The sequence below is a fragment of the Macaca thibetana genome, chromosome 15 (genome assembly GCF_024542745.1).
Source record: "Macaca thibetana thibetana isolate TM-01 chromosome 15, ASM2454274v1, whole genome shotgun sequence".
Taxonomy (NCBI): Eukaryota; Metazoa; Chordata; class Mammalia; order Primates; family Cercopithecidae; genus Macaca; species Macaca thibetana.
Window position 1 is genome coordinate 5,988,373 of NC_065592.1, and position 15,552 is coordinate 6,003,924.

General features: G+C 44.3%; 2 protein-coding genes across 3 annotated transcripts in view; one reads left to right on the top strand and one right to left on the bottom strand.

Moving 5' to 3' along the window:
• GTF3C5 (general transcription factor IIIC subunit 5) overlaps window positions 1–15,552 on the bottom strand; it is an 870,547-nt gene that overhangs the window by 709,533 nt on the left and 145,462 nt on the right. The window lies entirely within an intron of this gene.
• SETX (senataxin) overlaps window positions 15,390–15,552 on the top strand; it is a 102,609-nt gene continuing 102,446 nt past the window's right edge. For both annotated transcript variants that reach the window (XM_050759656.1, XM_050759660.1), the window contains exon 1: window positions 15,390–15,531. The gene's annotated coding sequence lies outside the window, so the exon portion shown is untranslated. The remainder of the gene's footprint in view (window positions 15,532–15,552) is intronic.

The window sequence follows — 15,552 nt, forward strand, 5'->3', positions numbered from 1 at the left end:
CCAGCACTTTGGGAGGCCGAGGCAGGGGGATCACCTGAGGTCAGGAGTTCGAGACCAGCCTGGCCAACATGGTGAAACCCTGTTTCTCCTAAAAATACAAACGTTAGCCAGGCGTGGTGGTGGGCACCTGTTATCCCAGCTACTTGGGAGGCTGAGGCAGGAGAATTGCTTGAACCCAGGAGGCAGAGGTTGCCGTGAACCGTGATCACGCCATTGCACTCCAGCCTGGGTGACAGAGCGAGACTCTGTCAAAAAAGAAAGGAAATAGAGAGAGAGAGAGAGAGAGAGAGAGAGAAAGAAAGAAAGAAAGAAAGAAGGAAAGAAAGAAAGAAAGGAAGGAAGGAAGGAAGAAACAAAGAAAGAAGATGGAAGGAAGGAAGGAGAGAGAGAGAGAAAGAAAGAACGAAAGAAAGAAAGAAAGAAAGAGAAAAAGAAAGAAAGAGAAAGAAAGAACCTTGAAATGGCTTCCCCCATGCTTTTGGATAATATTCAAACTCTATGTCATCGTGTCTACAGGGGTTCTACACAATCTGCTGTTGCTTGTCTCTTCAACCCTGTCTCAGGCTCTTATTCCTCTCACCCACTATACTCCAGGAACCTGCTGTTGAATGAATGAATGAATGAATGAATGAATGAATGAATAGCACGAAACACCCCATGGCCTTTGTGGGTACCATTCCTTGGCTAGAACAATGCAACAAAAATTTGCAAGGTTGACTCCTCATTTAATTTTCTACTCAATGGAAAAGAGTGGAAGGCTCATTTTTGCAAGGCTGACTCCTCATTGAGGTTTCCACTCAAATGCGGTTTCCTCAGAGAGAAGACATTTTCTGATCTCCCCCTAGTGCCAAGCAGACCCCCATGAATTTACCTTACTCTGCTGTCATGTGTATAGCATTTATCTCTATCCTGCTTTTTGAATTACTTGTTTACTGCCCAGCTCCTGCCTCAGAATATAAGCTCCAAGGAAGCAGAAATGTATTTATTCCTACGTCCCCAGTACCTTGAATGGTGTCTGGGTTGAATGAATGAATGGAAGGAAGGGAATAGTGGCGGAAGGAGGAAGAGAGGAAGAAAAGAAGCCAGGCAGGAAGACAACAAACAATCACAATCATGTTGAATGCTACAGAGAATTATAGGCAGGGCTATCCTTGTGGGAAAGGGAAAGGGGTGGCTGGCAATTGGGAGGACGGAGAGCCAGGATTCCTGTCTATCTAAGCAACTTGAGACACCCCAAAGTCATTTTCTAGATACCATGCTGGTGGTCCAATCTCAGGCAATTCTGCAAAAGAAATAGCTCACTGGGCAGCTGAAGTAAGTGGGCCACCACGCCACCTTCCTAGAACCAGAGCCAGCCACACAGCCCTGGAAGAAGCCCCTCAGTACAAGTTTCCCCAAGCTCCTGGGAGCATCTGGTCCACCCCACGTGTAGGGGGTAGGGGTAGAGATTTGGAGGTTGCCCCCAACAGGGAGAATTGGAGCTTAGGACCTCAAAGTCCTGCTCCAGGATCTTAGCCCTCTGCCCAAGGAAGGTACTGTGCCAGGCCAGTTCTCCCTGACAGTCACACAGACAGGCCTGCATAGCACCCCAGTTACACAGACAAATTTTCACAGCACTGTCTTAACATTGAGCTAATAATTAGACCCAGAGAAATCGATGCCCAACTCGAAGCGTTACAGTTTTCTCAGTGCTTACATGTGAGGGGGTTATATGGCTATGTGTGGTATCGCATTCAGCTAAGTCTATAGGTGACTAATTTTATTCAGAAATTAAATATACGTTCAGGAGAAGCTTTGCATAGGCTTCTCCCAAACCTGGAACAAGTCAAGATAATGGAGACAGCCTTACATTCCTTGTGCCAGGACCCATCTCAGGTCAATGAAATCTGGGGCGCGTTAAGGTAACAAAGCCAGCAGTGTGAACAGATTTATTGGAGAGTCTAAGGCAGCTCTCCGGACCAAACCGTAAAAGAGATAAGATAGAAATAATCACTTCAGTACCACAGTCCTTATTAATTAGAATTTAGGAGACAGGCTTCGATGATACTGGGGTCCTCATAGATTCACTGAACTTAAAGCATTTTTGGGCCGGGCGCGGTGGCTCAAGCCTGTAATCCCAGCACTTTGGGGGGCCGAGACGGGCGGATCACGAGGTCAGGAGATGGACACCATCCTGGCTAACCCGATGAAACCCTGTCTCTACTAAAAAAATACAAAAAACTAGCCGGGCGAGGTGGCGGGCGCCTGTAGTCCCAGCTACTCGGGAGGCTGAGGCAGGAGAATGGCGTGAACCCGGGAGGCGGAGCTTGCAGTGAGCTGAGATCCGGCCACTGCACTCCAGCCTGGGCGACAGAGCGAGACTCCGTCTCAAAATAAATAAATAAATAAATAAACCAAAAAAAAAGATCCAAAGCATTTTTGGCTTCTAACCGAGTTAGAACAAAATCAGTCACCTATAGACTTAGCCGAATGCGATACCACACATAGCCATATAACCCCCACACAGGTAAGCACTGAGAAAATTGTAACGCTTCGAGTCGGTCTGGTGAAACTATCTCCGACCTTCTCCCTATATCTGGTTACAGCCATAGACTTCCTTTCCTAGTTTATCTCTTCTTGTTACTAAGCCACGAGAACACACAGCCAGACCCGGCTTGGGCTTGGTCTGGGAACAGCACTGGCAGCCCCAACTTGTCCCAGGCAGCAGAGAGGGACTTCGAAAATGTTGAGAAGTCACTCCAAACGGCAACGGTCCCTGAGGGCTTGCCCAGGTCTGAAGGTGGGACTGAGAATACAGGCCTCCCTGGAAGGGCTTAACCCAGTTGGGAAGGAAAAGCCTCTCAGAACATCCTGTACTCACCCTTGTGTAACTTTCAGCACAATGGAAATTGCTCACCTAATGCCCGTCCCTCCCTTTGAATGTGAATGCCACTGACTGGTCATACCCACCCTCTAGTGAGGATTTATTCAATCTTTATTGAATATATGGCGGCATGCAGGGTGCTTTTTACCTTAAACTTTTATGTACTCAAAACTTTTTTCAACATCACTTTTTCCAAGACCTTTGTAGCTATTTTTTGTTTGTTTGTTTGAGATGGAGTCTCGCGCTGTTGCCCAGGCTGGAGTGTGGTGGTGCAATCTTAGCTCACTGCAACCTCTGCCTCTCAGGTTCAAGCGATTCTCCTGCCTCAACCTCCCCAGTAGCTGGGATTACAGGCACCCACCATGACGCCTGGCTAATTTTTGCATTTTTAGTAGTGACAGGTCTTCACCATGTTGGCCAGGCTGGTCTAGAACTCCTGACCTCAAGTGATCTGCCTACCTCAGCCTCCCAAATTGCTGGGATTACGGGCGCAAGCCACCGCGCCCAGTCCACTGTAGCTCTTTTTTTTGTTATACGGAGTCTCGTTGTGTTGCCCAGGCTGGAGTACAGCGGCACAATCTCGGCTCACTGCAAGCTCCGCCTCCTGGGTTCACGCCATTCTCCTGCCTCAGCCTCCCGAGTAGCTGGGACTACAGGCGCCTGCCACCACGCCCGGCTAATTTTTTTTTGTATTTTTAGTAGAGATGGGGTTTCACTGTGTTAGCCAGGATGGCCTCGATCTCTTGACCTCGTGCTCCGCCCGCCTTGGCCTCCCAAAATGCTGGGATTACAGAAGTGAGCCACCGCGCCCGGCCCACTGTAGCTGTTTTTAAGAGAAAAAAAGTATATTAAAATCATTCCAGTTTTTTTTTTAAAAAATGCACAGGGATTTGTTTTTGGCAGTTTAGCAGTGTAGGTATCCAGACTGCCCCGACCTCCCTCTGAACACCAGAAAGGTTGAATGAAGGTTTTATTCAATGTTATTAAATGCATCAATGAGCTGCTAAGAAAGTTGGTGAAAGTGGAAACCCATAAGGTAAGCCAAGCACCGTAGCTGGCCTTCAACTAGTTATTAAATAAAACAAATAGAACTAATAGTAACTGAAAAAAGGAAATAATAGACATATAAAACTCAGTGGAATGGATCAACAAAAAGTGGTATACAATAGGATACTATTCAGGCACAAAAAGGAATGAAGTACTGATCCATGCTACCGTGTGAAGGAACCTTGAAAATACCGTGCTCAGTGAAAGCCAGACACAAAGGGTCACATATTGCCTGATTCCATTTATATGAAATGGAATAGGTAATTACACAGACAGAAAACAGATTGCTGGTTGCCAGGGCCTGAGAGAAGTGGGGAATAATTGCTGAATGGGTGTGGGATTTCATTTAAGGATAACGAAATGTTTTGGAACTATTTCAAGTGGTTGCACAACATTGTGAATGTATTACCATGGAATTGTTCACTTCAAAATGGTTAGTTCTATGTTCTGTGAATTTCCTTTCAACAACAACAACAAAAAAAAAAAAAAAAAAAAAGGAAAAAAAAAAAGGAAGAAATAGCCACCAAAATTTTTTATAAAGAAAGAAAACCCATCAGTGCAATCCACCACGTTAATGAAGAAGAAAAATTATGAGAAACTAAAAAATAAATGACACTGATAACTTTTAAATCCATTCAATAGGAAGAGATGGCAGTTTCCTTAATCAGATAAAGGTATCTACAAAAACTGATAGTCAATGTTATTGTTATAGGCAGAAAATTGAAAAATTTCTCATTGAGATTAAGAAAAAGAGTAATACTCTGAGGTGAGAGGATCTCTTGAGCCAAGAGTTTTTTTTTTTTTTTTTTTTTTTTTGAGACGGAGTCTCGCTCTGTCGCCCAGGCTGGGGTGCAGTGGCCGGATCTCAGCCCACTACAAGCTCCGCCTCCCAGGTTCACGCCATTCTCCTGCCTCAGCCTCCCGAGTAGCTGGGACTACAGGCGCCCGCCACCTCGCCCGGCTAGTTTTTTGTATTTTTTAGTAGAGACGGGGTTTCACTGGGTTAGCCAGGATGGTCTCGATCTCATGACCTTGTGATCCGCCCGTCTCGGCCTCCCAAAGTGCCGGGATTACAGGCTTGAGCCACTGCGCCTGGCCGAGCCCAAGAGTTTGAGACCAGCCCAGGCAACTCAGTGAGACCCCATCTCTCAAAAAAAAAAAAAAAAAAAAAAAAAAAAAAAAAAAAAAAAAAAAGCGAGAGAGAGAATGATCAAGAAAAGGAAGCAAAAGCTACGCGGATTGGAAATGAGGATATAAAACTGCCGTAATTCACAGATGATTTGATTGAAAATACAGGAAATCTAAAAAAACTGTAGAAAATGTATGGGAATTATTAGGTCAAGTTGCTAGATACAAAAACAGAAAATAAACACTTTAAAGTAAATCTCTACTAAATTTCTATGCTGCCATAACAAATTATCACAAACTCAGTGGCTTAAAGCAACAGAAGTTTATTATCTTAGAGCTCTGAAGCTCAGAAGTTCTAGATAGCTCTCACAGAGCTAAAATCAAGATGTCAGCAGGGCTGCATTCTTTTCTGAAGACTCTAGGAGAGAATGTTCTCTGCTCATGGCGTGGTAGAATTCAGTTCCCTGTGACTGCAGGACTGTTTTCTTGCTCTGTGTGAACTGAAGGCTGTTCCCAGCTTCTAGAGGCCACTGCATTCCGTGGCTTGTGACTCCTTCTTCCAGCTTCAAAGCCAGCAAGGCCATCGAATCCTTCTCAGGTGGCACATGTTAGGACCATTCTTCTGCCTGTCTTTCACTTTTAAGAGCTCATGGAAGTAGATTGGGCCCACCTGGATACCCAGGCTAGTCTCCCTATCTTAAATATCCCTGATTAGCAACCTTCATTCCATCTACAACCCTTATTTTCTTTTGTGGTGAAATGTAACATATTCACAGATTCTGGGCATTAGGAAATAAGTATCTTTGGGGGCCATTCTTTTGCATCCCACAGTCACCATTTATAATAACCCAAAAGACCATCCAATTCCAAGCAATGAGGCCGGACACGGTGGCTCACGCCTGTAATCCCAGCACTTTGGGAGGCCAAGGCAGGTGGATCACCTGAGGTCAGGAGTTTGAGACCAGCCTGGCCAATGTGGCAAAACCCTGTCTCTACCAAAAAAAAAAAAAAAAAAAAAAATAGCCGGGGGTGGTGGCGGGCACCTGTAACCCAGCCACTTGGGAGGCTGAGGCAGGAGAATTGCTTGAACCTGGGAGGCAGAGTGCAGTGAGCTGAGATCGTGCCACTGCACTACAGCCTGGGTGACAGACTGAGACTCTATGTGCAAAAAAGAAAAAAAGAAACAACAACAACAAAAAACTATTCCAAGCAATGACCCTAATATAATTTGTGCAAGTACTCCATGCAAAAAAACATAAAATATTGACAATTTTTTTTTTTTTTTTTTGAGGCAGAGTTTTGCACTTGTTGCCCAGGCTAGAGTACAATGGCATGATCTTGGCTCACTGCAACCTCTGCCTCCCGGGTTCAACTGATTCTCCTGCCCCAGCCTCCCAAGTAGCTGGGATTACAGGCACCTGCCACCACACCTGGCTAATTTTGTATTTTTAGCAGAGACGGGGTTTCTCCATGTTGGTCAGGCTGGGCTCGAACCCCCAACCTCAGGTGATCTGCCTGCCCTGACCTCCCAAAATGCTGGGATTACAGGCATGAGCCACTGCGCCCAGCTGACAAATACTTTTAAACTGTGGCATCTCCTTAAGGTAGAATTTGAAGGCTCTTTTGCTTTGGAACTCTATCTGGATTTGGGCCGACCGCAGAATGAAGAAGAGCATTTTGTACACACACAATTGCGCTGCTGCATTAAACTTCAATAGCTTGCAAGAAGGCATTCACGTTAAGTGGAGAAATTGCAATTTTTTTTTTTAAGAGATGGGGTTTCGGCCGGGCGCGGTGGCTCAAGCCTGTAATCCCAGCACTTTGGGAGGCCGAGACGGGCGGATCACGAGGTCAGGAGATTGAGACCATCCTGGCTAACACGGTGAAACCCCGTCTCTACTCAAAAAAATACAAAAAACTAGCCGGTCGAGGTGGCGGGTGCCTGTAGTACCAGCTACTCGGGAGGCTGAGGCAGGAGAATGGCGTAAACCCGGGAGACGGAGCTTGCAGTGAGCTGAGATCCGGCCACTGCACTCCAGCCTGGGCGACAGAGCCAGACTCGGTCTCAAAAAAAAAAAAAAAAAAAAAAAAAAAAAGAGATGGGGTTTCTTTTTTTTTTTTTTTTTTTTGAGACGTAGTCTCGCTCTGTCGCCCAAGCTGGAGTGCAGTGGCCGGATCTCAGCTCACTGCAAGCTCCGCCTCCCGGGTTCATGCCATTCTCCTGCCTCAGCCTCCCGAGTAGCTGGGACTACAGGCGCCCGCCACCTCGCCCGGCTAGTTTTTTGTATTTTTTAGTAGAGACGGGGTTTCACCGTGTTAGCCAGGATGGTCTCGATCTCCTGAGCTCGTGATCCACCCGTCTCGGCCTCCCAAAGTGCTGGGATTACAGGCTTGAGCCACCGCGCCCGGTCAAGATGGGGTTTCATTGTATTGCCCAGGTTGGTCTCAAACTCCTGGGTTCAAGTGATCCTCTTGCCTTGGCCTCCCAAAGTGCTGGGATTACAGATGTGAGCTACTGTGCCATGACTAAATTGCATACATTTAAAAGCCGTATTAGGCCAGGCACAGTGGCTCATGCCTGTAATCCTAGCACTTTGGGAGGCTGAGGTGCACGGATCATGAGGTCAGGAGATCAAGAACAGCCTGGCTAACATGGCGAAACCCCATCTCTACTAAAAATACAAAAAATTAGCCAGGTGTGGTGGCACATGCCTGTAGTCTCAGCTACTAGGGAAGCTGAGGCAGGAAAATCACTTGAACCTGGGAGGTGGAGGTTCCAGTGAGCCGAGATGGCACCACTACACTCCAGCCTGGGTCACAGAACAAGACTCTGTCTCAAAAAAAAAAAAAAATTTAATTTGTATAAAATATCTTGCCACATTCAAAACCACCATTAAAATATACAATGTTGCGATTTTGCACTTAAAGGATATTTTTAGTGTGAAAATTATCCTGAAAATAATATAAGACTTCAACGAAAGTATGATTGTATTGTATTAAAGACTACTATATTGATTTGGCAAACTTTCGTGACTTGATAAACGTATTCCCTTCTTTAGATCTGTATTTCCAAAAGTCTTGGATTTATTATGCATAACTGTGGGCTGGTGAGGTTAATTTAAAAAGTAAAGCCATTACCTGAGTTTTGCTGCACTCTAAACTTACACAGAGGAACAGCTGTTCACATATTTCAGCATTTCACATTTGCCTAACTTTAAAAGTTGCCATGTGTCAAAAGCATGCTACTGTAATTGCTAAAGCATGATACCTCAGGCTATTTGAAATAATTACTTTTTGAGGTAATTGTGACCACAAAGCATCAGTTTTACATGAGAGCTGTACATCATTTTAAATTACTCAAATGATGTCTTGGTTTGAGGCATAAATCGCAGATATTTAATGCTTTTAGTAACATAGTGTCACTGTGAGATGGAGCAGGCAGATAAAAAGAATTAAAGAAAAAAAAGAATTGATATAAATGAATGATTAAGTGAATCGCACTGCAGATTATATTTATGAGAAATCCCTCTTTTGGATGCCAGAGGGCACCTGCAATCTGAAAAACAATCCAGTAAATAATTGTTTCCTGTTTTGTAGCAGATAATTGTCAGTCACCAAATAGTATCTTTGATACTTGTCATTATTGCATACAGTATTTTTATGAAAAGCATTTTGCTCCTGCCTTTATTTTATTTTATTTATTTATTTTGAGACAGAGTCTCATTCTGTTGCCCAGGCTGGAGTGTAGTGGTGGAATCTTGGCTCACTGCAACCTCCGCTCCCTGAGTTAAAGCAATTCTCCTGCCTCAGTCTCCCTAGTAGCTGGGATTACAGGCATGCACCATCACGACCAGCTAGTTTTTGTATTTTCAGTAGAGACAGGGTTTCACATGTTGTCCAGGCTGGTCTCAAACTCCTGACCTCAAGTGATCCACCCGCCTTGGCCTCCCAGAGTTCTGGGATTACAGGCGTGAGCCACCGTGCCCAGCCTTTATTTTTATTATTTTTGGGGGGACAGAGTCTCTTTCTGTCACCCAGGCTGGAGTGCAGTGGCGCGATCTTGGCTCACTGCAACCTCTGCCTCCGGGGTTCAAGCGATTCTCCTGCCTCGGCCTCCCTAGTAGCTGCGATTACAGGCATGTGCCACCACGCCCGGCTAATTTTTGTATTTTTAGTAGAGAGGGGGGTGGCACCATGTTGGCCAGGCTGGTCTCGAACTCCTGACCTCAGGTGATCCGCCCGCCACAGCATCCCAAAGTACTGGGATTAGAGGCATGAGCCACCGTGCCCGGCCTCTGTTGCTTATTTTTTACTTTAGATTCACTCTCAAATTATTTTGTACAGTGAAGTCAAGAACCTAAACTGGCCCACCGAGATAACAATTTAAAGAGAGAGCAAAGCAAAGGTTTTGTATGCTATTAAAACTAAATCAGGCCGGGTGCAGTGGCTCACACCTGTAATCCCAGCACTTTGGGACGCCGAGGCGGGTGGATCATGAGGTCAGGAGATCGAGACCATCTGGCTAACACGGTGAAACCCCGTCTCTACTAAAAATACAAAAAAAAAAAAAAAAAAAAATTAATCGGGCATGGTGTTGGGCACCTATAGGCCCAGCTACTCGGGAGGCTGAGGCAGAAGAATGGTGTGAACCCGGGAGGCAGAGCTTGCAGTGAGCCAAGATCTCGCCACTGCACTCCAGCCTGGGCGACAGAGTGAGACTCCGTCTCAAAAAAAAAAAAAAAAAAAAAGCTAAATCATATTAATCCCACAGGATTATTATAAACTAAGATGTACATTGTAATCCGCAGAGCAACCACTAAGAAAATAATTCAAAAACATACTGTAAAAGAAATGAATGACAAGGGAATTAAAATAGTATACTATAAAATATCTATTTACCACAAAAGAAGGCAGCATTGTAGGAACTGAACAAAAATATATAAGACATACAGAAAACAAATAGAAAAATAGCAAAAGTGACATATTTTTAAATCAGTAAATACATTAAATTTAAATTGAGTAAACTCTTGAATTATAAACGATAGATGGCAGATTGGATTAAAAATGATCCAATAAATGTGCTGTCTTCAAGAGACTCACTTTTGGCCGGGTGTGGTGGCTTACACCTGTTATCTCAGCACTTTGGGAGGCCAAGGTCGTCAGATCACCTGAGGTCAGGAGTTTGAGACCAGCCTGACCAACACGGAGAAATCCTGTCTCTACTAAAAATACAAAAATTAGCCAGGCATGGTGGCACATGCTTGCAATCCCAGCTAGTCAGGAGGCTGAGGCAGGAGAATCGCTTGAACTGGGGAAGCAAAGGTTGCAGTTAGCCGAGATTGCGCCATTGCACTCCAGCCTGGGCAAACAGAGTGAAACTCTGTCTCAAAAAAAAAAAAAAAAAGACTCACTTTATATTTAAAGACACAAATAGTTAAAACATTCTTTGCAAATAGTAACCAAAACAGAGCAGGAGTAATTACACTAATGTCAGACAAATTAGCATAATTTGTAGCTTGTTACAAATTATTGTTACAAAAATTGTTACAAGGAACAAAGGATATGATATAATGATAAAAGTGTCAATCCATCAGAAGATATAACCATTATAAATATATATGTATATATAACCCATATATATATATACACACACACACACACGTGTGTGTGTACCTAACAGAGCCCCTCAAAAAATGAAGCAAAAACTGATAAAATTGAAAGGATAAATAGATGTACAATAATATTTGGAGACTTTAACACCCCATTTTCTTTTTTTTCACTTGTCTTTTCTTTCTTTCTCTTGTTTTTAAAGACAGGGTCTCGCTTTGTCACCCAAGCTGGAGTGCAGTGATGCAATCTCAGCTCACTGCAACCTCTGCTTCCCAGGTTCAAGCAATTCTACTGCCTCAGCCTCCTGAGTAGCCAGAATCACAGGCGTGAGTCACCACGCCTGTCTAATTTTTGTATGTTTAGTAGAGACAGGGTTACACCATGTTTGCCAGGCTGGTCGTGAACTCCGGACCTCAAGCGATCCACCTACCTCGGCCTCCCAAAGTGCTGGGATTACAGGTGTGAGCCACTGTGCCTGGCCCTAACACCCCATTTTCTTTTTTTTTCTTTTTGAGATGTTGTTATCATCTTGTTGCCCAGGCTGGAGTGCAATGGCATGGTCATGGCTCACTGCAACCTCCACCTCCTGGGTTCAAGTGATTCTCCTGCCTCAGCCTCCCGAGTAGCTGGGGACTACAGGTGCCTGCCATCACGCCCAGCTGTTTTTATTTATTTATTTTTTTGAGATGGAGTCTAGCTCTGTCGCCCAGGCTGGAGTGCAGTAGTGTGATCTTGGCTCACTGCAACCTCCGCCTCCTGGGTTCAAGCGATTCTCCTGCCTCAGCCTCCTAAGTAGCTGGGACTACAGGCACCCACCACCGCGCCCCACTAATTTTTGTATTTTTAGTAGAGATGGGGTCTCACATGTTGGTCAAGCTGGTCTCGATCTCCTGACCTCGTGATCCGCCCGCCTCGGCCTCCCAAAGTGCTGGAATTATAGGTGTGAGCCATCACGCCCGGCCTAACACCCCATTTTCAATAATGGATGTAACACTCAGACATAAGATCATTAAAGAAACAGAGGAATTGGGCTGGGCACGGTGGCTCACGCCTTATTCCCAGCACTTTGGGAGGCCGAGGTGGGCGGATCACGAGGTCAGGAGATCGAGACCATCCTGGCTATCATGGTGAAACCCTGTCTCTACTAAAAAATACAAAAAATTAGCTGGGTGTGGTGGCAGGTGCCTGTAGTCCCTGCTGCTTGGGAGCCTGAGGCAGGAGAATGGCGTGAACCCGGGAGGAAGAGCTTGCAGTGAGCCGAGATTGTGCCACTGCACTCCAGCCTGGGAAACACCGCGAGACCCCATCTCAAAAAAAAAAAGAAACAGAGGAATTGAATGACACTATAAACCAACTAGACCTAACAGGAATATACATAACATTCCAACCACCAGCAGCAGAATACACACTCTTCTCGTGTGCACATGAAACATTGTCTAGAAAAGGTCGTACGTTAGGCCCCAAGCAATTTTCCATACATTTAAAAAGGTTGAAATCATGAAAAGTATATTCTCTAACCACAACAGAATGAAACTACAAATAACAGAAGGAAGATAAAAAAATTCAAAAATATGTGGAAATTAAACAACATGCTCTAGAACAACCAAGGAGTCAAAGAAGAAATCAAAAAGGAAGCTAAACACTTTGGGCTGGGTGTGGTGTCTCACACCTGTCATCCCAGCACTTTGGTAAGCTGAGGTGGGAGAACTGCTTCAGCTCAGGAGTTTGAGCCCAGCTTGGGCACCAAAGCAAGACCTTGTCTCTACTAAAAAAAAAAAAAAAAATCAACCAGGCGTGGTGGCATTTGCCTGTAGTCCCAGCTATTTGGGAGGCTGAGGTAGGAGGATCACTTGAGCCCTGGATATCAAGGCTATAGTGAGCTGTGATCATGCCATCGCACTTCACCCAGGGCAACAGAGAACGATTCTGTCTCAAAAATAAATAAATAGATAAAATAAAATACTTTGAGACAAATGAACACAAAAATACAACATACCAAAATCTACAGGATGTAGCAAAAGCAGTGTTCCAAAGAAAAATTATAGCTGTAGACACCTACATTAAAAAAGAAGAAATACCTCAAATCAATAAACTACTCTTTTACCCCCAAATGGCTGTGGAATTTGTTTGCTTAACGAATAATGGTCCTGACAAAAATCAGGAACCAACACTGAGAGATTTGTAATGAAACACCAACTTTAAATATTCATGACCCCTTGATAGAAATTAGAGTTTACACAAACAAAAAAAGAAACTTTCGATATTGTCAGCCAATATAAAATGAATGTAATATGACTGACAGGTCGGCAAAAAGGCATTTATACATTTTTCTCTAACATCTGGCCATAGTTTCAGTTGCCATAATATCTTCTCTCCAGATAAAAATAGTATGCTGATTTCTATAGCAAAGATTTTCTTGTACAAAAATCAAACAATGGATAAGTCACAACCGTAAAATATATACAGGATTAAAACAACACATCAAACAGATTCTGAAACTAAATAATAACTAGGAGGAGGAGGAGGACAGAGCCCTTGCAGGGGGTTTGTTTTCATCCACTTGAATGTGTGTGGGGTTTGTCTTCTGAACCGCAAGTTCTGACTTGTCTCATAAAAGCCATTTATTCTGACCAAACTTCTAAATAAACACACAAAACACTTCTAATATTAAACATTGAAATAAATGTGGACTATACATTCGAGAAAGATTAATAAAAGACTAATATTTATTAATAAGATAATAATCTACCGACTCATTCCAGTTCAGCATCGTGGATGGCCAGAATCTTTCCTGGTGCAAAAGGAAAAGATGACATCACCCATGCTCACTCAGACTAGGACGATGTAGATACGCCAAACAACCTAACCGGCACATCTTTGGAATTGGGAAGGAAATCTCAGTACCTGGAGGAAATCCACGCAGACATGGGGAGAAGGGGCAAACTCCACACACAAAGTGACCTTGGGGCCAGGCGTGGTGGCTCATGCCTGTAATCCCAGCACTTTGGGAAGCCAAGGAGGGCGGATCACGAGGTCAGGAGTTCAAGACCAGCCTGGCCAACATGGTGAAATCCCATCTCTACTAAAAATACAAAAATTAGCTGGGCACGGTGGTGCGTGCCTGTAATCCCAGCTACTTGGGAGGCTGAGGCAGGAGAATTGCTTGAACTAGAACCTGGGAGGGGGAGGTTGCAGTGAGCTGAGAACGCACCACTGCACTACAGAGCCTGGGCTACAGAGGGAGACTCTGTCTCAAAAAAACCCAGAAAGTCGCCTTAGGCAGGAATGGATTTTTTTTTTTTTTCTCATCAATGTTATAACAAAACCACATTGAACAAAATGATCTTATTAGAGAATCTGCTGTACTTAATATTGTTAAGGTGTCAATTGATTCCCCAGATGTATCTAAAAATACAATTCAATCCCTATAAAAATTCCAACTGCTTGTACTTATTTATTTGCAGAAATGGACAAGCCCAATTCTAAATATTCACATGGAACAGCAAGGGACCTTAAGTACCTAAAACAATTTTGAAAAAGAAGAACAATATTGGAGGACTCATACTTCCCAGTCTTTTTTTTTTGTTTTTTGGTAGATGGAGTCTCTGTTGCCCAGGCTGGAGTGCCATGGCATAATCTCAGCTCACTGCAAACCTCGCCTCCCGGGTTCAAGCCATTCTCCTGCCTCAGTCTCCCAAGTAGGTGGAACTACGGGCACGCACCGCAAAGCCTGGCGAATTTTTGTATTTTTAGTAGAGACTAGGTTTCACCATGTTAGCCAGGCTGGTCTTGAACTCCTGATCTCAGGTGATCTGCCCACCTCAGCATCCCAAAGTGCTGGGATTACAGGCCTGAGCCATCGCGCCCAGCCATGTTTATGGCTTCATCAGCTTTAGAAGTTTGTAATTTGTACTTATTTATTCATTCCAAATAAGCATTAATTTTCATTTCTAATTTTATATTTACAAATTCTATTACTGTGCTTCTGTTTAACATTCTACAGGTTGTGTAAGTTTCGAGCTCAACAATCCCTGAATGCACCTTGAATCAATGAGTCTCAGGACATAACGTTGAGTGTAAAAAGCAATTTGCAGAAAAATACATCCTCCATAATCCATACACAGAGTTAAAAAGCATGTAAAACTTATATGTTGCTTACAGACAAAAACAAATGTGGGAAGATGACAAGGCCCACAGAGGGCTTCAGGGGCAGGAGGAAATTATGACTTTTGTGGGCTCTGGGCACACGTGACCTTCATGGCACTTTTCTCCATTAAAAAAAAAATGACAAAAATTATATTTTATGGCCGGGTGCGGTGGCTAACGCCTGTAATCCCAGCACTTTGGGAGGCCGAGGCGGGCGCATCACGAGGTCAGGAGACTGAGACCATCCTGGTTAACATGGTGAAACCTCTTCTCTACTAAAAACACAAAAAATTAGTTGGGCGTGGTGGCGGCACCTGTAGTCCCAGCTACTCAGGAGGCTGAGGCAAGAGAATGGCGTGAACCCGGAGGCGGAGCTTGCAGTGAGCCGAGATGGCGCCACTGCACTCCAGCCTGGGCGACCGAGCAAGACTCCGTCTCAAAAAAAAAAAAAAAAAATTATATTTTATGACGTGTTGGTACAAGGCTGCGTTGGTATATTAGCGTTATATGGTAAAACAATTAAAATATGTTCAAAATATTTGACAGCATTAAGAGTAACTAGAAAAGAGGAAAATAACGGTCAACGTGTGCTGCTCCCTGGACGGTTAAATTTGCATAACGGCTACCACGCCCTTCCAACAAGCCACGCCCCCCTCCCAGAATCTTCCTTTGCCTGGGGCCGTTCCCGCAGTGTTCCCCCGGGCTTGCTCCTCATCTTCAGTCCAGGGTTCTCATCGGTAAGGCTGTATCTGACCCAC